General features: G+C 34.6%; 1 long non-coding RNA gene across 1 annotated transcript in view; it reads left to right on the forward strand.

The window, feature by feature from the left end:
- Positions 1-23,283, forward strand: part of LOC123379273 — a 407,173-nt gene that overhangs the window by 184,391 nt on the left and 199,499 nt on the right. Inside the window, exon 3 of the long non-coding RNA XR_006583537.1 lies at positions 2,601-2,744. This is a non-coding gene — a long non-coding RNA (uncharacterized LOC123379273). The remainder of the gene's footprint in view (positions 1-2,600; positions 2,745-23,283) is intronic.

Consider the following 23,283-nt stretch of genomic DNA (forward strand, 5'->3'; position numbering starts at 1 on the left):
ATGGGCTATCCATTTTTAACTAGTGAATAGATAATATGAGGAGGAAGATTATAGTTTCTTTGTTAGCTACTTTATTTAGAGTGAGAAAGAACTGCCAATTAGGGCTGTCTGTAAATGGAATGACACACTGATGAATAATAAATTTGATTTCTGGAAATTAGTCATAGGGCTGAATCCCTACTCTTCAGGAATGATAAACAAAGAGGTTTTTTATTGAAATTGTATTTCAGTTTGCTACACCTAAAGTTCTTTCCCATACATTTTGTGGATTCTGTGAAAAAAATTCTATTCTAATTATTTTTACTCTACTGCACCTTAAATTGTATTTTAATTTTATTCTAATATTCCTCTAAATTTAAAAGACCAAGCCTTTTTTTTTCTATCTAGGTAAATGCATCTATAAATGTTCAAAATACTTTTCATTTAAAAAAATGAACAACCATAGGAATTAAGATATGGAATCATGGATTGAGAAGAGACTTTTGAAGTAATCTATGAAAACACCTGTAGTCTTTTAGGTCACATTATGTTGCCTATCTTACTCTACAACATCTTGGAACTTCAGGAATTTTTTCCATTTATTAAATACATATTTAGTGTTAAATGCATTAAACTAGAATAACAGCATTTTATAAATAAAGGACAATTTTGGAAATGGGTAAATATTTTTTTAACTATAAGAATTAGAAATTATACATAAGTAATTAGTTAATATAAGAAGTTAGTCAGTTTAGAAAATATTTAACTTGTCATTGTTGGTACCTCCTTGACTCACAGAACAATTAATATCTGAAAAATATATGTACATGCCTACTCTTCATTTTAGGTCATGATATGAGAAGAAATACTGCATAGAGTGGGATCCTATAGCTGCCCCCTCAAGCATTTATGAGTTAAACATTTACTAAATATGGAACAGAACTCTTAGCACCTCTTGCTTTAATTTATTTTTTTCAATGTCATGCTGCTTGTAATTTTGAATAACTGCTTTTACCTGCTGTGAGGAACAGTAACCACTGAGCATTGTGTTTTTGCTCAAATCCTATTTGTTGTTATGGAAACAGCATCTCTATTAAGCTTCCTGCTGCACAACGGTTGTAGAAAATGTTACTTAAAATGTTCACCAGCAAAGGAAATGGGGAAAAGTGAATTCAAACAATACCTGGCTATTTCTGTTATATGACATGAAGATATTTGAAATACAAAATGTAAATAATGATGACTGGGCAACTTCATTATACCAAATCAATGCATTGAATAAGAAAGGGACTATTGTGTAGGTATGCAAATTAAAAGAGAAAAAAAAGTAGAATGAGTTATTCAATTTTATAGAGTTCAAAATGGTTTTGAGTTTATAGAATAAGAGGTTTTTTTGATTTGCTGGTTTCATGAGAGATGAAACTTGGAGTTCACTTTGGGAGAAGGCTGGATTAAATGGTCTATTATTCTATAGAATTCCCTTTGCCACAAAATACATTTGTATTTAAACAACATAATTATATATCATTCATCTATTTCAAAATGTGACAATAGACTTGTTTTAATTTCCTTATATAATTTGCTTATATAACTTATTTATATACTTATTTTATTAGATAGCATATAATTATGCATCTGATGGTAATGTCTTTGACTATGCAACAGACACTTATATTTATTTGTATTTATAATATAGTGGACTTCATTGGCTATACCTCAGTATTTCAGCCCTATATAATATTTAAATGAGAAAGATAAATATAAAATCAGAGCTCAATTCCTATCACACAAAACTTTTATCCTTACATCCCCTATTCTTGTAGGCAGATTCTAAGAATGAAAAATGTTTACACAACATAATTGATTGTCAGTATCATTTCTAACAGAAAGAGTACACAAAGCTCCATGGGTTAAAATTTTATTAAAGTTCTGTGTCAACATGTAAAATACCAAGCCAGCTATCTTTTGCCATTTACAATGTCTATAGGATAAAATGTGCCAAGTTTTTACAGACATCATAAGCCTCTTCTAAACCCTGTGGGGAATGGTAAATTGGATGTTGTCCCCATTTTACAGATGAAGAAACAAATGCATAAATAGAAATAACTTTCTCAAGATCACAAGCTAGAGAGTGATTGAGCATTTTCAATTATTTCACTTTTAGAATTAATTAGTAAATTTTTACTAATAAGCCTCCTGAATATATTTGGACTTTACAAAAGCTAAACTCATTTGCAGTGACAGTGTTATCTTCATTATAGAAATTATGGCCATGTCTTCATGTGAAAAAAAAATACAGATTCCTCAGATATGGTTCCCAAAAATGGAATTTTTATGATCACTGGAAAATGATTCTGAATGATACCTAAAACATAAACTCCCTGCTGAATAAACATGCTGAAACTATAGTCAAGAGTAAAATGTATCTGATTTCTTATACACCCATGACATTTGTAAAGGAGCATAGGAAGCAAATCAGTACTCAAGGGAAGGAGTATAAAAATGGGGAAGGAGAATTCAGAACTCCTTTGCGTTCTCACTATTTATAGTTGCCTCTAAACTGTTTGTAGAATTTACATTTAGAAAGCTGGTTACCACATGATTTATTTTTCTCTAAACAGCAACAACAGTAACAATAGGAGGTGAAGTGAATGCTTTGTGATATACCACCAGGCCCCAGCCAGAATCCTCTTCAGGGCTGAAGGACTTACTTATCCAGCTCTTGCGAATTCATTGGGTGGCCACCCTGCCAGGCTCCATCCTAGGTAAGAAAGAGTTGCCTAATCCAAGGACACTCTTGGGGCAGCCTGACTTTAACTAGTTGATGCAGGAGTATAAAGGCACAGTCCCCTAGCTGCATTGCAGAATATCTCTGAAGGCCAGCCCAGCAGGGTACCTGGATGGCTCAGTCACTAAAGTCCCACTCTTGACTTACGCTAGGGTCTGATCTCTCGGTTTGTGGGTTTGAGCCCTGTTTCAGGCTCCTTGCTGAGCATGGAACCAGCTTAAGATTCTCTCCCTCCCACCCCCCCCACCCGATGCTCTCCTCCGCTTTCTCTCTCTCTCTCAAATAAAAAATTAAAAAAATTTGAAGACCATCCCAGCTTCAGAGCTCCCTACAGAGTTCCTTAGTTGAGGCCATGGTTGAAAGTGCATCATCGCTGAGTCTCTCCTGTAGAATCTATTTCCCCATAAGTCTAACCTACAACAAGAATTAACATTTATTAAGTCCATAACATATGGTAGTACTTTTTCTAAGTGTTTTGCTTGTATTAATTTATATATTCTTCTCTATACAATTAATATCTGATTTTCGAGATGAGAAATAAAAGCACAGAAAAGTTAAGTAACTGACCTGAGATCATGCAACTACAAAATGTAGTCTGGACATGCAAAGTCTGATTTCAGAATGTATGCTTTTAAACACCAGGCTATAGTAAATACTAGGCTGTGAAGTTTATTACACTTCACATATTTCAATTTGATTTGCACATACTAAATGCATTGTGCTAAATTCTACGATGGCCATATAGTAAATCCACTTTATGTAACAAAGTAAATATGAAGTACCTTAAGGAAAAGATTCAGTATTATGCCCTTAAAAATGAATATTCTTATTGTAAGTCCACATTTAAACAAAAATTACACTCAATGTAAATTACACTCAATGTAATCAAGGCCCAATGTGGCTAGCAAAGTTGGATGGAGGTCAGGGATCAATGTAGAATTCTTGAGGAAAGCTTCACAAAATAGAATAGAATTGATAATGTCTTTGAAGGATTAGTAGGATTCAGAGATGCAGGAGGGGTTTTTGATGTGGAAAATGGTGCCAGCAAGTAGAATTCAGCTTTCAGAGATTTGGATTTTACACATCATGTGCTTTTAAGGTTAGATATAGGAGAGTAAACATGTACACACAAGCACACACATATTTATGTATACATACACACTGCATATAAGCTGTAGTAGAGCCAACTACAGAAAAAGCGCATTAAGTTGCCCTTTGTCATCTATATGGAGGGACAAGTGTGACCAAATATACTAGAACACATTATAGCAATGTTGGAGGTTGTTGCATAAAGAGCCTGGATAGAGCAAATATTTATAAATGCCTTCTTATATTTTTCTCTTCTGATTTTCTGTAATAAATTGTGTAGCTAGCAAATGTAAGAGGGAAAACACATACCCTTTACCCTTCTTTATGGTTTTATCTAATATTTTGAACACTTAATATTAGCCTTTTTGTATATTAATGTGACAATGAATAACAATCCTAGAAATGTTTTTTCTATCATATAAATGATATTTGATATACCCATTTATATAGTTTAATAGTACATGCTCTACTAATTCTTAAATTTAAGTGTAACACTGTTGTACACGTGGAAACCTGTTTTTTTCTCCTAAAGATGCAATTTTTAAACCAAAGTTTCAAAATGAGTAACCAGCAGTATAAGTTAGAAAAACAGGTCTTAACTTTTTCCCAGAGCAATACTTTCTTGTGACATTTAATATAAAATAAATAAGGTTAGGAAATCTGTATTAAATAAATATTTATTGGCCTCCAATATGCTAACATGCATAGGGGGATAGAAGGCAAAGTTTCCCACACTAATTCGAACACAGGAACTTTAATCATTAGAGTTTTTGTGGATTGGTGTTCTGTGGAATGCAATTTGGGACACCCAGTTTTAATTTGTATTCGATTATCTGTTGTGCTTGTTTCAAAGATATATAAATATTTGTGTATGTGTGTTTTGTAAGAAGGGTGATTTGTTTGATAAACAAAATTCTGCTTTGTTCATCGTTTGACTTGGCTAGATGCATACACCACCAGCACTCACCACTGACACGTATACATAAAAAGGTTATTGTTTAGCTTGGAATCAACAATTTCTTCCATTTTTATTCATTGATTCATAGTTTTTATTGTTTCCAGTGTTAGTTTTTATTGTTACAATTATTATCACATAAAATTTTACATGGAGAAAATCAAATAACTTTTCCTTCCCGATTGCTGCTAAAGTAATCAAGATTTAACAGTTTCTGGATTTAAATCAAATCACACTAACATCTCAAATCCTATTCTTGACCCAAACTGCTCACATCGTTTTTGGAACTTGCTACAAATGCCCTATTCTCACTAACACCTTCTGAATCAGAGTGGAGGGAAACTTAAGACCCTATATTTTAATCAACTATCCAAAGAAGTCTTACATCCACTGAAGTTTGAGAATAGGGACTTGCACTGAATCTAAGTATTCTGGGAGGAAACAAATGCAGTAAAAAAGCTAGCTGGGTGCATGGGTGGGATGGGGCAGAAAGAATAGTTGTTCCTCCTGGGCTTGTTTCCAAATTGATGGCATTTTAGACCATGAGAGAGCCAGAGAAAATGTGCAGGAGAAGGAGGTGTTCTTTTTTATGCTTGCTACAGCCTCCATCTGATTTTCTCGCATGACTGCCAATAGTAAAGTAGAACAGCTGAGTTGACACTATAACAGAAGCATGGACTTGAAACAACAGTTCGTTAATTCCCCCAACAGTAATAATGATAGTTTATTTTTAGTTATCATTATTACTTTATTACTCCCTTCTTTTTCTGCCAACTTTTTTTTCTCCTCTGTTTTCACATTATAGTAACTTTTCAAATATGTACATGTAGGGGAGGGAGAAAGGAAGATAAAAGAAGATACATTTAATAAACAAGACTCAATCCAAATGCATGCCTTCATGTATCATTGTGTACTTTCAAGCTTCACTTCTGTGCATTTAATTTGTGTGCTAAGGATGTAATCCTGTATTCATAAACAAATACAAGAACAATTTGCTCTATTTCCATAGACTTGATCTAAATTAATTGGATTAAATTAAGTCAATTAATTTAATAAGCCCTATTGTTCTGACCAAAACCCAAGACCTTTTATTTAAATCATCTATAGTGGCCTTAAACCTACCCTTCAAAATGAACCTTTTTCTTTTTGAAGCCTGGATGCCAGCCATGGATGCAATATAACTTAATGCCAAGAGAGATCGTTTAAGTGCGGTTATTAAGGAGACTATGATTGATGGAGTTTGTAGCTGGTAATGTGATTCCCCTTTGGCTGCTCAGTGAACATCGGCAACAGATCAATATCTCATCTGCATGAGATTACAGCCAGTTTTGACAATAGCAGTGAGAAGAGGTTAAAAAAAAAAAGAGCAACATATTTGGCTGAGAATCATGATAGCTATTCTAGTTTAAAAGGTAATGCAAATAAATAACTCCTTTCTTAGAGGAAAAAAAATGATCTGGTAGGAATTTTTGTTATTGTTTTACTTTTTGTTCAGCGTTGATCAGATTGATTTTTTTTTTACCCCTCTCTTGTTCATTTTTTTTTTCTGTTTTAAACAAGGTAGATCTTTAACATGAGCATGCAGAAAACTGTGTCTACCCACTAAAACACATCACAGCAGGTTTAACAAAAACTAACATTTTTCCATCTAGAATGGTCCAAAATGTTTGAATCATGTAAAAACCTTGACAACAAATCGACAGCAAATCAAGACCTTAGAAATTCTGTTTTAACTACTTCTTTTACATTAATTGGATGAATTATGCTCTGAATCTAAACTTGCATAATTGTCTCTCCTTTCACTGGTACTTTGTTTCTTTTCTCTTTACTCTATGAACCTTCTCATCCTCAACACCATAGAATACCCCATCCCATCATCAAGTTGGATTCTAGAGAGACTCATCTATTCCTTGACCCTACTCTGGACCTTTCCTAAATTGCTGGAAAGCAAGACCTTAATATTTATTCCCACCTAGCCCATGTCAAGCTGCGCTTCACCTACTGAGTGCTGTCATTTTCTAACGGATGACTCCCTTCAACAGTAGTGAAGTGGGCCTGCAGGATAATCAAGGGAGCCTGTGCAGTACCAGGTTACGAGACAAAAGGAGGCTGGAGCCGTAAAACCACAGAAAGGCTAGGACCCTTAGGGGTATGTTTCCCAAGCTCTTGAACTGATTAGTATACAGTGCATTTGTATACAGAAGATTTGCGTACAGTGATTTAAAATCTTTTGTTTAGGGGCGCCTGGGTGGCGCAGTCAGTTAAGCGTCCGACTTCAGCCAGGTCACGATCTCGCGGTCCGTGAGTTCGAGCCCCGCGTCCGGCTCTGGGCTGATGGCTCAGAGCCTGGAGCCTGTTTCCGATTCTGTGTCTCCCTCTCTCTCTGCCCCTCCCCCGTTCATGCTCTGTCTCTCTCTGTCCCAAAAATAAATAAACGTTGAAAAAATAAAAAATAAAATAAAATAAAATCTTTTGTTTAAAAAAAATGGAAGATTTGTATTTAGATTAGATTTTTTAAAGTATCACATCTCACACTAATTTCCAAAGGTGGTAAATTATTCCTCTTTAGGATAATTGTATTGAATGATCTTCCTGTGCTGTAGTATTATCTACCTTTAAAAGGCTGAAATTTTTTTTTTCAGTTTCATTCAATTCTGTGGGCTATTTTATTTTGATGTCATAAGCTCCTAAAGTCCTGCCAAAACAAGTAGAATTGAAAAGAAGGGATTATGGAGGTGTAAAGCTTAACAGAAGTAAGGTTCAAAACAAGATTAGAAAATCCATTTCTGGCATAAGATAACTTATTAATATGGAATAATTTTCAGACAGAGCTTTTAAAATAACGGAATGATTTTTAAGTTAAATTCACATTCAAAAGATGTGATTTTTAAAATTTTCTTTGAAAATTGATTTTATATGTACATATATGTTTACATTACCATATATGGGAATATAGATAGATAGATAACTATAGATATCTCTCTATTTTTTTTGATAGCGAGAGAGCAGAACATGGGAAGAGGGAGAGGGAGAGAGTGAATCTTAAGCAGACCCCACGCCGAGCGTGGAGCCGCTTGCTGGGCTGGATCACATCACTGTGAGTTCATGACTGGAGCTGAAATCAAGAGTCAGATACCTAACCAACTGAGCCACCCAGGTGCCCCAGATATCTACATTTATTTTAAAGAGTTACTGATCCAGCACTAAACAGTTCTTGTAAATTGCACTGTGTCCTTTGGAAATCTAATACAGACTAAGATTTGCAAATTGAAATTTAGGATTGCTTACTAATGTGCCTGTTCTTGAATATTAATGACATTCATATAAAGATGCCTTGCTGAGGAAAAACAAACAGTTGAACAAGCTACCTACCATGTGGGGCTGACCAGGTAGTTGTGATAGGCTTTAACAAAAATGATTCAAAATTAAGCATACCTTTCTGTGTATCACTGTTAAGGTTTTAGTTATTCTTTTCTTCTTTTATTTTAATGGAATGGGGAGGAGGATCATAGTATAATGGGGTCCACATGTATTCTGAAAATTCTCTGTAGAGTAAAATCATTTGTAACCTCTAAGGCATCCATCTAAAGCAAGTAAAAATGAGCCACACTTGTCAAGAATTAGAGAACTGAATGTTCTGTTAAAATCATCCTTTCTTAAGCACCAGAGTTTTGCTTTTAAGAACTTACTTCTATTCTCAGTTCTGAGGATCCTGTTCCACTTTATAATTTAGACTCAGGGAACCTAATGAACAATTTTATTGATAGGGCTTTTTCAACTTTGATTCCAGGAGTTTATATTCTTTTATATTTGACTGACCTAATCCTCTGAGCTGACCCTGTAGTATTAAAAGCATATCCCATGAGAAATTAAACACCTATCGATTTTAATTCTTTTCTTTAGAAAAAGGCTTCTAAGAAAAACTTATCCTCTCTATTGTGGGGGAAAAAAAGTACTGAAACAAAGTTTTTGGCACACATTACAGCAATTGTCTTTTGATTGACCAAATTTTAATGTGGTCCTTCCACGTGTCAAAAGTCAAATTCTTAGCTAGAGGCTACCATTTATATATAGTATGATGTACCGTATATATGTATATGTTTGAGAATGAATACATATCTCTAACATATAAGTGTTTCATTGCTGTTCTTATTTTATACTGATTTCTACTAAAATCTAGCTGAAGGTATGTGACGTATATGGTTCCAAATGACAAGTATTGCATATTATGAGGATTCTTTTCTAAGCTTAATTTTGACATAGTGTTTATATGTATACTTTGAGTTACCCTAGTGTTGATTAGTAATTGTGTGATACCTATTTTCTCCATAAATCTTGCAATAAGCTTTGCGCAAAAAGTTGTGAAAATCAGATTAAGAATGTTTACATTCTGTCCATTCCTTTTGTGTTGCATTTCTTCCTTTTACACTGGATACTTCACTAATTCTGAAAGATATTTTCACTAAGAATATTGGCAAACAGTTGAACATTTCATTTTTTATTTATTATTTTTGAAACAGTTGAACATTTTAAATTTCAAGAACTACTGCAAACTTGCATTGCCTCTTCCTTTATATGTTAATATCACCCATCTTCCCTTATCTGTTACCTATCCCCATCATGCTGGTTCACCTTAAGTCACGAAACTAAGAAAATCTGGCCCTCTGCTTTCAGAAAACATGTCTATTTTGGGTCTCCTGGGTGGCTCAGTCAGTTAAGCATCCAATTTCGGCCCAGATCACGATCTCACAGTTCGTGTTTGCGAGTTCAAGCCCCTCATCCGGCTTGTACTGACAGTGCAGAGCCTGCTTCAGATCCTCTCTCTCTCTCTCTTTCTCTCTCACTCTCTCTGTCATTTCCCTGCTAGTGCTCACTCTCTATCAAAAACAAATGAATAAACATTAAAAAAAAAAAAAGAAAAGAAAGCAGTCTATACTGTCCTGCACTGTGCATTCATATGAAAACTACACAAACTACCTAACAAAAAGAATTTTAACCTCAGTGTTTTATTAAAAGCATCCCCTTTCTGACTACCCTCACTTTCCCACAGGATGTGCTGAGGTTAGTAACTGTGAAGGACCCATCTTTATGAGTTAGTTCTTGGCTTTTGAGGCTCTAGCTTAGCACTTCTCAAACCATCTGTAGTGAAGGAACACTTTTTTTTTTCTCATCTCAGAAAACCAGTATTTTTATAAGATGTAATAAAAATGAATTACTAGGAAAATGTTCGCATACTTAGATGTCACAGAAATGTCACACTGCTATAAAAATTTCTACATGCTGATGGGGCTCAGGGAAGGCTGCCCCAGAATGTGCCCCTTTGGCATGTGGATTATTTTGAGCTGAAGACAGTGAAGGCCCCACAGACTCAAGAAGATTGTTTTTGTGTGTTTTTTTCTGTTTTTTTGTTTTTTACTTTCTCTTAACCTTCTAAGAGAATTTAGATAGGAGGCCTATACCAGGAATGAACTATTACCAGAGATAACGTTTTACATCTGCCTGGTGTGGCAAACATTTGTTTACCAAACATTTGCTTTTCCCATCTTCCTGTGAATTGTCTTCCCCCCCCACCCCCCCACCCCTGCCCCCTGTGAAGTTCCAGACTGCTGCTATTCCCTTCTCCTTAGCTCAGAATGGCATAGAAACCTCAATTGCCTGACTTTTGGGGACCTTCATATCTTTGGGGTTATTATACATACAAAATTAATTTTTTTTTTCATATTAATCTGTCCTATATCAATTTAATTGTTAGACCATCCAAAGAACTTGGAAGGCAAGAAAGGTTTTTCTCCCCTGCAGTGCTCTGTGAAAACCACTCCTTTAAGAAGACTGGTATCTGTTGCAGTGTTTGAGCTCTTGTCATGGTTTGGACCACGCACTCTACTGACTGATAAGCTTTTGAGAACCCTGCCCTATGGTTTTCAGATGTGTGAAAGGTGCAGTTTTCACTGCTCTTTCTGTATTATACTGATGAGTGAAAAAATAGCAAGCGATGCCTCTTTAGCAGATACAAGGACCTGAGAAGATTATTGCTGTTTTTATGTTTAGTTATCATTTCCTCGGGGAGTATAATATAGCAAAGATAATGATTATAATAATGATAATAAAAACAGAAGAAGAAGGAAAAGGAGAAAGAGAAGGAGAAAGAAGAGGAACAGGAGGAGGTCAAGATTGATATTAGTGTTGGCAGTTGCTTTCATTGCTTCTACTCTTGTTATATAACTCTAGGATGGACACCTGCACAGCTAATTAAGGCTGCAGTGGCACTTTCTCATTCATCCTGTAGAAACCCTTAAAAATCTAAAGAAAACTTCAAAAAAATCTAAATGAATACAACTAGGGCAAATACTGAGACATCAATCCATTAGCGATTTTCACAGTATAGTACTGACTCCAAGAATTTAAGATGAAAATCTTGGCAAAGCTCTTTGGCTAATCTTTGATAAAAATATGCTTTAGGGCATACTTATTACTGTGCACTGTTTTTATTTTTTGTTTGTGTGTGTGTGTATGTGTGAGTGTGTGTGTTTAGTTTGCTTTAGAGTGACAAAGTGTAGTCATGACAACCTTGATAAGGTTACTGTCTACAAATTCCTCAAGCTCAACTAAAGTAAATGCAAAACCACTGTCAGAATGATAGGATCTGGCAATCTGTATTCTACAAATAAGTAGCATAAAACTATGATGGTCAGGGATGACTGTGAAAAGGAGTTTGGAGCACTTTTAGCCATTTTGAGAAATCACTATCAGTAACTTCTTGGTCCAATAAAGTTCATCCTCCACCCCCCAGAGGACTGCCATTTTTTTTAAACATGACTTAAATTTGTTTAAGAAAAGGCTAATTTTTCAAAAGAAAAAAAGAAAAAAGAAAAAAAGAAACACTAATAGAATCCAGTGGAACAGAAAGCCTTCAACCTCTTGCTGTATTTTGAGGGGAGGTGACTTTCACGTTGTAGTCTGTTGGATTGAATACCAGGAACTTTGAGAAAGCAAAATTAGAGGTTTTATTTCCTGGTTCTTACTAGCTTCATAGGAAGCTGATAGACTGAGGCTATATGCCACTTCCTGAAAATTTTCCATAGGTTTTTCTATGTTTAGACTATTATTAGAGTTTTATTAAATTATGATACATTTTCTGACTCTATTAGATCTTCTGTTAAATTCCCAGGACAAGGATTATTAGTTGAAAATCTTAGCATTATATGGGTCTTCATTGACTGGTGATCATTGTATCTGATGTAGCATAATTAGTGATACATTACTGATGATAACAAATGGTTATATTTTCAAGAAAGTCACCCAAGAAGAATAAAAAAATGATTTTATTGGGGTATTTTTATTTAAGTGTTTTAGTCATCAATCACTTCTGGACAATTAAGAGGAAAACTCTCTCTAGAATTAGTCGAACCTGAATTTTAATACTATCTTTGCTAGCTCTTTCAATTTAATCTTGGACAACATACTGTGCTCCATGTATCTCAGTTTTCTCATTATAAGTTAGAATAGTAACACTACTTACAACAAATGATTTCAGTGAAGATTAAATGAGATATTCTAACAGGTGCTCTGCACAGTGCCTAACACATAATAAATGCACAACACATACTAGTTTCATTAAAGTTCATATTATTAGTATTGGTATATTTACATTTCTGCAGAGATTTTTATATCATTAATCTTTATTAGTGGCAAAATTAATATTGCCATCAGATGTGAGTGGGCACACTATTTCTGTAGAAGCCTAAGTGATTTCTTTAGATAGTATCTTTTCAGAACAAAAGGTAAATTCTTACTCTTTTTTTTTCATGCTTATTGTTGTCAGGTTTTGATCCAAACATAGCTATACTAGTTTTCCTTTTAAATGATCATGTTCATAAAGTCTCGAAAACTTCTTGTTATAGAAGACATTCCTTCAAAATGATACTTAGAAATAGTGATCAATTTCTTCTGAAGAGGGTTATATATCACCCCCTCATGATACAATCTAACATTTTCTCCAAGAAACAACTGTTGTGTATAATTAACAATGGTAGCAATTGTGTGATGTTGATCATTTTAAGGAACACATCTGAGAAACAACTTTAAGAGAAATTGTATGATGAAGTAGCTTTCCTGATTATTTATATACCATAAAACTGGCACATCTTGAGATCAGAGTAATTCTTAGTACTCGTAGAAATACAGCAAATTCTAGAAACATCTATTCCTCGATCTTTTGAAGATTGCTAGAATTCATTGTTTTGGCCTGCTTTATGGCTTAGTAGTTAATAGCAAAGAGTTTAGAGCTAGATTTACTGGTTTATATAATCCAAGATTTACATAATCCCAAATTATGTTTTCCCCAATCCATTCAAATTTATTGTTCAGGCAGGTGGCTTTCCAGTGTAAGCAGCAATGTTTTTAGCATCATTGAAATCTCTGAACTATTATAAATTAGGTTCAAATCCCAACTTTGCTGCTTACTAGCTATCTGAGCTTGAGCAAGTTTACCTTTTCAGGGTTTCTGTTTCCTCATTGATAAAATAATAATAAGAGTTCCTCATAGGCTTGTTTGAGGATCAAACAAGTCAATACATGCAAAGAGAAAGCACCATGGAAGCTACTATTACAAGGCATCATGCCATTTGGAATATCTTCAGAGTTGCTAAGCTATGTCCTCAACTGCTCTTATACAAAATGTGTTCAAGACAGTTTCTTCCCCTGGCAGAACATGCACCACATATTCTTACAATTAAAAGTAGATGTACATTGCATATTCCTGGAAATTAAAGCAAGACACTTATTTATTTGCACAAACTAAGAAGAGCAGATATAGAAGCCACGTTACATTTGATCTGATCTGAAGATATTTTATAAATAATCTTATTTTAAAAAATTTTACTGTTTATTTATTTTTGAAAGAGAGAGAATGAGCTGGAAAGGGGAAGAGAGAGAGGAGGACAGTGGATCCAAAACAGGCTCTGCACTGACAGCAGCAAGCCCAATGCAGCGCTCAAACTCATGAACCATGAGATTATGAGCTGAGCCAAAGTTGGACGCTCAACTGACTGAGCCACCCAGGCGCCCCTAAATAATCTTATTTTAAACTTTTATGGTCACAGTATTATAGAGAACTTCTTATCCCAAAACACATTAATACTGTAAGTAGAATCTACTCTTTAATTTCTGAATCTAAGTTTTACTGCACAAAATTTCACTTGGATAATTATGAGTCAATTTTTCATCAACATGTACTATTAAATAATCCTTTTTGTGAATTATACAGGCAAGGCAATCCAAAATTGTGTATTTTAGAATATCCCCAAATTTCTTGTCCAGGTAGGTGTCTTAGCTCCCCAATTTAAGCAGCAATGCTTTCAGCATTGTTGAAATCTCTGAACTTTTACATATGAGGCTATTGAGAAGTATGTTTACAGTTATCAGAGTTTATAAAAAATCTTTAAGTTGGGGCTCCTGGTGGCTCAGTCAGTTGAACATCCAACACTTGATTTGGCTCGGGTCATGATCTCATGGTTCCTGGGATTGAGCCTCTCATCAGACTCTGCTCTGACAGCATTGAGCCTCCTTGGGATTCTCTTCTTCTCTCTCTGGCCCTCCTTCACTCGTGCTCATTCTCTCTCTCTCTCTCTCTCTCTCTCTCTCTGTCTCCCAAAAAGAAAGAAATAAACTTCAGAAAAAAAGATCTTGGCCTTGGGCGAGGCAGGGAAAGGAAGAAATCTTTCTATGGAACAAACGCAGGCAATAAATTGTCAGAGTATACAAGGTTCCATAATATCATCTTCTATTTTGTTTGCTTCAAAATTAATGAAAGTTTCAGCATACAAATGCTAGGAAACAAATTAAATGATGTCAAATTGCAATAAATTTCGGTCTCTTTTGGTCTCTGATAAATGTTAGTGCTTGATAAGATTTTTTTCAGTTTTCTGTCCATAGTTATTGGAAAGACAATTACATTATATGTTGTAGCTTACCTTTCTTTTTAAGAGTAGCCTTATCCTCATCGTTAAAAGATTTTGATTTTAGACTTCAATAAATAAGTACTTTACATTTTAGTTACTATTTTTCACTTTGACCAAAGCTATCCTGAACCAATATCTTTTAAGTTTGGTAATATATAAGAAGAATAAAATCAGACTGAACACACATTCACACGCACACACTGGAAAATACATCTTGATGTGAGAAACCTACTCTGATATCATTTATGCTCTGGACATACAGGGAAATTATTGTGGTCATTTCTGATATGGAAATAGGAATGAGGTGTTGAGAAGACAATATAAGATAAAATGGTAAGATGTGTATTGTAGCAAAACACTCCAAACATAAATAACTGGATTAATTTCATGTCAAATACACTGATGGGAAACAATCATGTTACTTTAGTTTTAGTTGTAAATGTTTAGAGTGTTTGGATTATATGTAACTTTGATTCAGTTTTCCACATTTTCTTTGTCAGAGCAAATGGAGAAGATATTGTAATTCAGTGCTTATCAGAAATTCAGCACTTTTGGGGTTTGGAATCTTCACATATAATAACTAAAAAAAGTATCATTAATCCTCTTCTATATGTATTTATGTCCATGCTGGAAACAGAAAAAAAATCAGCTTATAACATCAAAGTACTTCATGATTTTTAGCACATTAAATTTGAAGGAAACTGAGTTTTAACAACTGGTTGTCATTTTTGAAATCCCATTGCATAAGCAGCTTTGCCTGGTAACTAATACAATCGTGCATACATTTCATTTCCATTTGCTTTATATATTCTGGATGAGTCTGGGTAGTAGTCTGTTTTTCTGCATAAAAAGAATGTGCAAGCTATTTGAAGTTTGAATTGTAAATCTTGATGAACAATTGTAGTGATTTTAAAAAGCGTCTTAGAGAAAAATGTCAGTGAAAACGGGGGAAATGGTAAACAGATTTAAGGACTTAGTAGTAACTCATTAAATGATCTGGGTTCAATAGAAACATTCTTTTATATCCACAATTGAGCCATGCATCAAATAAGAATATGTAAATGTAAGCAGACTTAAATGAATATTTCAGCTTCTCAAACATATCGTAGTTATAATAAGTGTAAATTCTTTTGAGATTAAAAACAAAAGTAACATAGCATTATATGCCTGCTTCTCAGAAACTAATGTGGAGGAATATTGGGGCAGGAGGAAAGGAAAAAAAAAATCAAACCAAAGCACAAGATCTGAAAAAAGAGATAGGTGGAGTATATGACTTATATTTCCCAAGCTCCCGAAATTGATTTAATAGATGCCTTGGGTATATCAAATAGATTTGAGCAAGAGACAGAAAGAACTAATTTGTGTGATGTGGAAATTCAAAATTATTTTGAGTTTGGCTTCCATATTTATAAAATGGAAGCCCTTATCATCAGACTATTGTTAAGTTTTGCACAAGCTAATGTTTAAAGAATGATTACCTTGTTTATTGAGGCACAGTAAATATAAGTATGATATATTGCATTTCTCTTCCCCAGACCATGCCAGAATAGTTGGTTCAAAGTAATAATCATAGAAAGACATCTGTGGCTCTGCCACCAGCACCAGTCATTAAAATTGCAAATTCCAAATACTTTTTTTCTTGTTCAGGGGTTTTTCTGAAGTGTTTGAAAACTGATAGTCCTTGGTCAACACTTAAAATGTCTTTGGGCAGTTCTCTAAAGAGGTGCTACTGATGTCCCTTGTAAGGTTCCTAAATGTTCTTCCACATCCTTACCAGTTCTCATGTCCCTGTCAGTTTTATGTGCACCCCATACCCAATTCTTTTCATAGTTACTATGAAGTAAGAGGAAAACGTCATCTATCTTCTTCTGAGTAGTTGTGTTCAGCCCACAGAAAAATGCATGCTCTAATCTCCTGTTGTTTCTCTGGTAATAAAACTCTTTTATGTGTCTAGCTTGATTAGACCCTCCTCCTCTATTTAAAAACCTGACATAAGTTTCTGAGAATTGACCAAAGTCGTGAAAATCAGAAGTATATGAAAGTTGAACAATATGGAGTTCTGTAATCAAACTTCTCTCTGCTTCCTCCCCTCCCCCAGTGGTGTACCTTTAGTGCTGACTTGCATATCCTTTATAGTGATTTTTTTTCCAATTCATGTATGTGGTATGAGAGTTTAAGTGCAGGTGTCTTGGGATGGAGAGTCCTAATTTAGGGAGCGGCTATTGCTCTCAAGTGCTCGGTCATTATCCCACAGTAATGACTTCCTACCATCCTCAGCAATTAGAATCTCAGCACACCTATAAATTTTCAAAGCTTTGACCCTTGCTTCAGGATTCCTACTATTTATTAGTCAAATTTTGGAGATAAAACACTAAAATACATATAGCACTAATCTACATGGCTTAAGGTTTTAAAGTTTCCTTGTGAATGAAGAAAGGTGTACCTTATAATTAATATAAGACTGGAGCATTATGGTTGGATAAAGGAAGGATAAAAAGGAAGCAAAAGTGAAGGGATCTGACTTAGGTAGGAAGTGAGATATGAGGGATTGATACTCTGAGAGGAAATGGGGGAATCAGGTGGTCTTAGCGGTATTGAGGAACAAGTGGTATTGGATTGAGAATGTAAAATGGAAAATTGTGGTTTGATATACAGAATACCATCTGTTTGGATGTCAGCAGTAAGCAAACCTGGGAGAACAAAATCAAAGATATTATAAAATACATTATCATAGTTTAGAAATATAAAAAGGAATAAATGGTTGATATATATTAGGAATGCTTTTGCCTTGAGGTTTCAAATATTTGACTCAGTGGTTTAGAAAGATCTGCTCTCTCTGCCTGTTAGTGGATGGACTCCTGTTTGCAGTTCCAGGAATGGTATTTGTATCCAGAGCAAAAAACAAAGTGGTGGGCAGTATTAGCATATTTCGGTTTCTTGTCAGATTTTTCAGAGTCTCCTAGCTCACTTGCAGACACACACACACACACACACACACACACACACACACAGTTGTCATTGTTGCTCTTGTTGTTGTTATATTCTATATATGTGTGTTTATTTATTTTTGCCAGATATGTCACAGCCCTTTATCTAGCTGCAAAGGAATTCTGGAAATTTACCAGTTAGCTTTCCAGTCTCTCCATATTGGTTGGCAAAGAAGGGTTTAGGAATAAATGTTGGGTGATGGAACAGATAATGTCTGCTATGGATGTCAATTATTTAGATGATTAATTCTATCATAAACAAGTATGTGAGTTTCAAAAAAAAGATGAATATATACTTAAAGTATTCTAAGGGCTGTCAAATGTCATTTCATGAAAAAACAATGTGTAAAAATATAAAAGTCTCTCTCTATTTGAATCTGAATTCCAGTATACATTCTATTTTGAGCAGTTTGTCCAATTTTGTGAAACCTAAAGATTATAAAATTTTCTGGCTAATGAGAACACATGAACATAATAGCAATTAAATAACAAACTTATTGAGCTCTTTTATGGCATAAATATGAAGACTCTATTTTCTTTACTACACATATTCTTGTCTTGAATGAAAAATCTATGCTTTTTGTTAGAATTTACAATTAATGGTAATATTTCTGGGATATTAAACTTTAACAATTGAATTTGAAGTGGAATATCTTCTAGAACTTCTCTCCTCTTCCCTGGAATCATTCAGAAAGGGCCTATCTTTTATAACAAAATGATTTAGCTAAGTAAAGCCTTGTCTTATCAGGTTAGTACTCTGTTTATGATTCAGCTGTAATCACAGGAATATAAATAATCTTGACTTTTTCTTCTTTCTTACTGCTGAAAAGGAGTGAAAGGTAGAGTAGTATCTTGAAGTACCAAAGTATTTGTGTCAACAGACTTTTTCTCATGACTTCTCAGATAGCAACATGACCTGAGTTTCTCCTCTGATTTTGGTCATGGCCAAAGAGAAAGTTTTTTTGTGGTGGTTTATATTATCTCCCACACTCTCCAAGCCCATGATTTGCTCTGTTTTGATTGGCTTCACCGAAACAGACAGACATTGCTTTGTTATTGTCATTTGCAGTCATTTTTATTTTAGGGAAGATAATCAAAAGTGGGAGCAAGTATTTGATTTAGCACATTGGTAACTTGAAGCATAAACTGCATCTGAAATCACCAAAACTAAGAGGAAAGTGAGACAAATTATACAATTTTATTATCATTGTAACAAGATGAGTGGTTGAAACATTGGTTATTCTCTCACCCTCCTGACGAATTGTCAACACATAATTAGCAAAGTAATTTTGTTTTCCTTTTTCATTGAAAGAAGAATGTCCAGATAAAAATCCAGGGTACAAGTTATATTTGTATTTGAATTTCAGATCAATAACAAATGATTTTTTAGTATTAAGTATTTATAAAATATTACATGAGATATACTAAAAATATCTTTTCTTATCTGAAATTCACATTTAACTGGGCATCTGTATTATTATTTGCTAAATCTGGCAACCCCACTTAAAGGGAGATTCAGTCATTTTTTTTCCCTCTCCCCAGGATCCATAAGTCCCAGAGGAAAAAGATATGGAAGTTAACAGCTATTTTGATTTGTGTTCATAGAGGGGAATTGCAGTTTATTATCTTAGATTAAAGAAGGATTTTTTTTCTTCAATGGTACTAGATATATATGAACCAAAAAGTGGAAACCAGTGACAAGTGTCCCTTGAGGTGGAGTGTGAGGGCAAGAGTGGCAACAATCAATGAGCACTAAGGAAGAATCTCCTGTTGTTGACCTGGGGATAGGGTCGGTGGCTTCCTCTGGTGTCACCCATCATCATAAACATACTAGCCTGGGTACACATTGGGCCATGGGAATGCTTCAGAGAAAGCCACAGTACCAGAATATTAACTTCCAAAAGCAGTACCTGGTGATCACCTAAGGGACTCTTGAAATATCTAATCTACTTTGGAGAGGAAAAGTATACCATGAGAAAAGTACCCATATAGGGCTTCTTGCTAATGTTGGCTAGTGGAATCCTAGAACCTTTCCTTATCCCACTTACATATATTCTGATGTTTGACATCTCTAGCACCTAAAGGGAACTTCTTATCTTTTCCTGAGGAGTAAGAGGACAGGTGTATGAGAATTACATTTGTCAAACTATGGTTTGGTACCACCTCCTAAGAAGGCAGAGGATTCCTCCCTGGAAGCTACTATATTTAGAGAACCACTCAGCCATACCCTTCAAGTGGACAGAGTCTTAAAATGTGCATCTGGGGTGCCTGGGTGACTCAGTCGGTTAAGCATCTTTGGCTGGGTCATGATCTCACGGTTCTTAAGTTCAAACCCCACATCAGGCTGTCTGTCACTGCAGAACCTGCTTTGGATCCTCTGTCCCTTCCCTCTCTGCCCCTCCCCAGCTCATGCTCTCTCTCTCTCTCTCTCTTGCTCTCATTCTCTCTTTCTCAAAAATAAACATTAAAAAAATTGAAAAATAAAATAAAATGATATGTGCATCTAAACCACATTAATTAAAGAAAGAAAGAAGTATACGTAGAAGATAGAAGTTCATCCTGAATGTTGTATTTTAATAGAGATCATTTTAGAATAACAAGAGTGCATAGCTTTTCCCCTCAATATATTAAGATGCCAAGTAAAAATTTTATATAATTAAAAATTTGTATGCAATTCAATATCTACCACAATATCTGGTTATTAAAACATTTTTGAAATTTGCAAAGGTATTAAAAGCTAAGGTAATAAATCAAATATGTAATTACAGCTTTTATTTTAGTCTTTTATTTTGTGGTCCACTCATACACTCTCTTCTCATATGTGTGTGAGAGTTGCTGGGGGAGGTATTAGTTTAGTCAGGAGCCTCATGATTTAAGTCAAGGAGAGTTTCAACATACTGTTACCTCAGCTTGTTACAAAAGTCTTGAGGAAGCATATGCTTTTATGAAACCCAACTCTTATATTACAGTATTTAGTTCACATTCTCAGGGTATTTTACTAAAATTGATTGTAATCTCTGAAAATAACTGATATTTTACTCTGCATTATACCATATTTCAAACATAGTCCCACTAAGATATCTCAGGGTATGCTCTTTCCAAACTTCTACTATAGACATGGTCCTCTGCATTTGTAATCACCTTGGTAAATTTGCATGTTGCAAGACTAACAGACAAGTATTAGTTTAGCATCATGTTCACCTTTTAACAATACATCAGTGAGTCAGTTCTGAGACTGACTTAAATGCAATTGAATGTTCAATCCAGTAAGAATGTGAAGACATTTAAGTAAATGCAGTGTATTTGTCTGAATCTGAGATCATGTTGTACATGTTTATTTATTGCATGATGTGCAATCAAACAAATTCACTGAGTAGATGTATGTCATTCTTTGATAGCACATTCAAATAAATGTCTCCACCATTTACAGCAATGTAAAAATGTAAACTAGTAAAGATGTTTTGTCTCACCTTTTTTTTTTTTACAAAGTATAAATGTGACATAGTTTCTTGACAGAAGTGATAAATCTATTGTGTAATGACCATTTAAGACTAGTTTTCATTAATCACATGCAAGACATTTTGTTTAGGTCTAATCATTTTCTACTCCACATGTACCTTCCCAAATGTACCTGTCACAGGTACAATTGGTCAGTCAATTTTGGTCAATATAGGCGTTGATAACAATCTTTAATAAATTTGGCTATCGCAAGAAATACTGATTCTGAAGGGAAGAACTGCCAGTTATTTAGTTACATACACGTATGATTCTGGCCACAAGAAAGTAGATTAAAACTCAACTTTTCTACCTTTTGATCAAAAGATACTTTTAATGGGCCACAGTTAGTAACAAAGGAGAATATAAATATTTCCTGCAGAGATATGTACACCAACTCAAGTGGAGATTGAACATTTGTTTAATTTCACCAAAATAAACAGCCCAAAACAATACCAAAAATTATATAAAACAGCCTTAGCTTTTATAAAAATAATTTTAAAACTGATATCCTATTGAGATGGATATCTGAAAGCCTCTGTTATATAGTATTTTCTTTTAAGAAAGTGAGGCTATGTTTTTGTTTTTGTTTTGTTTGAAATGAGAAAAAAGAGACAATTTGTCAGATAGTTCATAACATAGATGGTGTTATGTTAATTCTGAAGGAACAACTGAAATCCTACTAGGTAGATCTGTTCCTAAAAACAAGGAATGCTACATCTGAAGAACTGGACAATGACACAGGGTTGGCACTTTATAGAGGTGTAAGTTGAATGCACTTCTGACAATGATCCCTTGCTACAGTGATCTTAGGCAATACATTATTCTCATGATAAATATGGTAACTTCCAGTAGTTTTGAGGTATCTTCTCTTTACGCGTATATTTAGACACACACAAACACACACACCCTTACTTTCACACATATTCCTTAATTAATGTGGATAGCCTCTTTAAAAAAAAATTAACACTCATTTTTGAGAGACAGAGTGTGAGTGGGGAGAGACAGGGAGACAGAGAATCTAAAGCAAGCACCAGGCTCTGAGCTGTCGGCATAGACCCTGACATGGGGCTTGAACTCATGGACTACAAAATCATGACCTGAGCTGAAGTCAGATGCTTAACCAGTTGAGCCACCTAGGCACCCCATGGGTAATCTCTTTGCGTCAAGATTCTAAAGTATCCATCTTCTTTCTCTTCCAGAGGCCCTAAAAAATATAAGCTAGTCTGGGCATTGTTCTGTCCTGCACCTAGAACAAGTGCCTGGAACAAAGTGGACAATAAATGTTTCTTGAATGATATAATGACTTTACTTACTCAAAACTAATGTGACTGGGAAAGTTGTGGTAATATAATGGTAAGGTTTATTAGGAATTGATTCTTGGTACAGTGGAAAACAGCTCTGCCACTCACTATTTTATGGGTTTGGATGTTTCTTAACTCCCCTGGGGCACACTCTCTGCATCTACAACGTGAAGAAATTGGGCCAGATGATAGCTAAGATCTTTTCACATGTAATATTTGATGATTTGTTAGGTCTTATCTGAGAATTTCATTTTGGTATCACATCAATTTTCCTAACAATAGTTTACTAATTCCCAGAACCTCACAGTATATTTGTCCCTACAAACTCTCATCTGTAGTTAGAGACTGCCGATTCCCTATTATTATCTAATTTTGTTTAACCTGAAATTAGAATGTAGAATTCATCAACATTTTACTAGTCTTTTAATTTATATATACCCTTTGACAATTATTTTTGTTGTATCTAATTAGAAATATCATTAATAACCTTAACAAATTAATTACCCATGTTCTGAGCTTTGTGTTTTATTGTCAATAACATTTTTAATTGCCTATAGCTCAATTCCTTTAAGACCTAGTCTTTTTTTTTATCACAGGTAATGGGTCTTTAAGCTTATGCTAATTTGCAGGGCTAGATGCACATTATGACTAGTTAATAATTGGTGTTTCTTATTTCAAAAATCAGCTACCCCCACCCCCATTGTATGACTACTATATTATGGAAAAT

The sequence above is a fragment of the Felis catus genome, chromosome A1 (genome assembly GCF_018350175.1).
Source record: "Felis catus isolate Fca126 chromosome A1, F.catus_Fca126_mat1.0, whole genome shotgun sequence".
NCBI lineage: Eukaryota > Metazoa > Chordata > Mammalia > Carnivora > Felidae > Felis > Felis catus.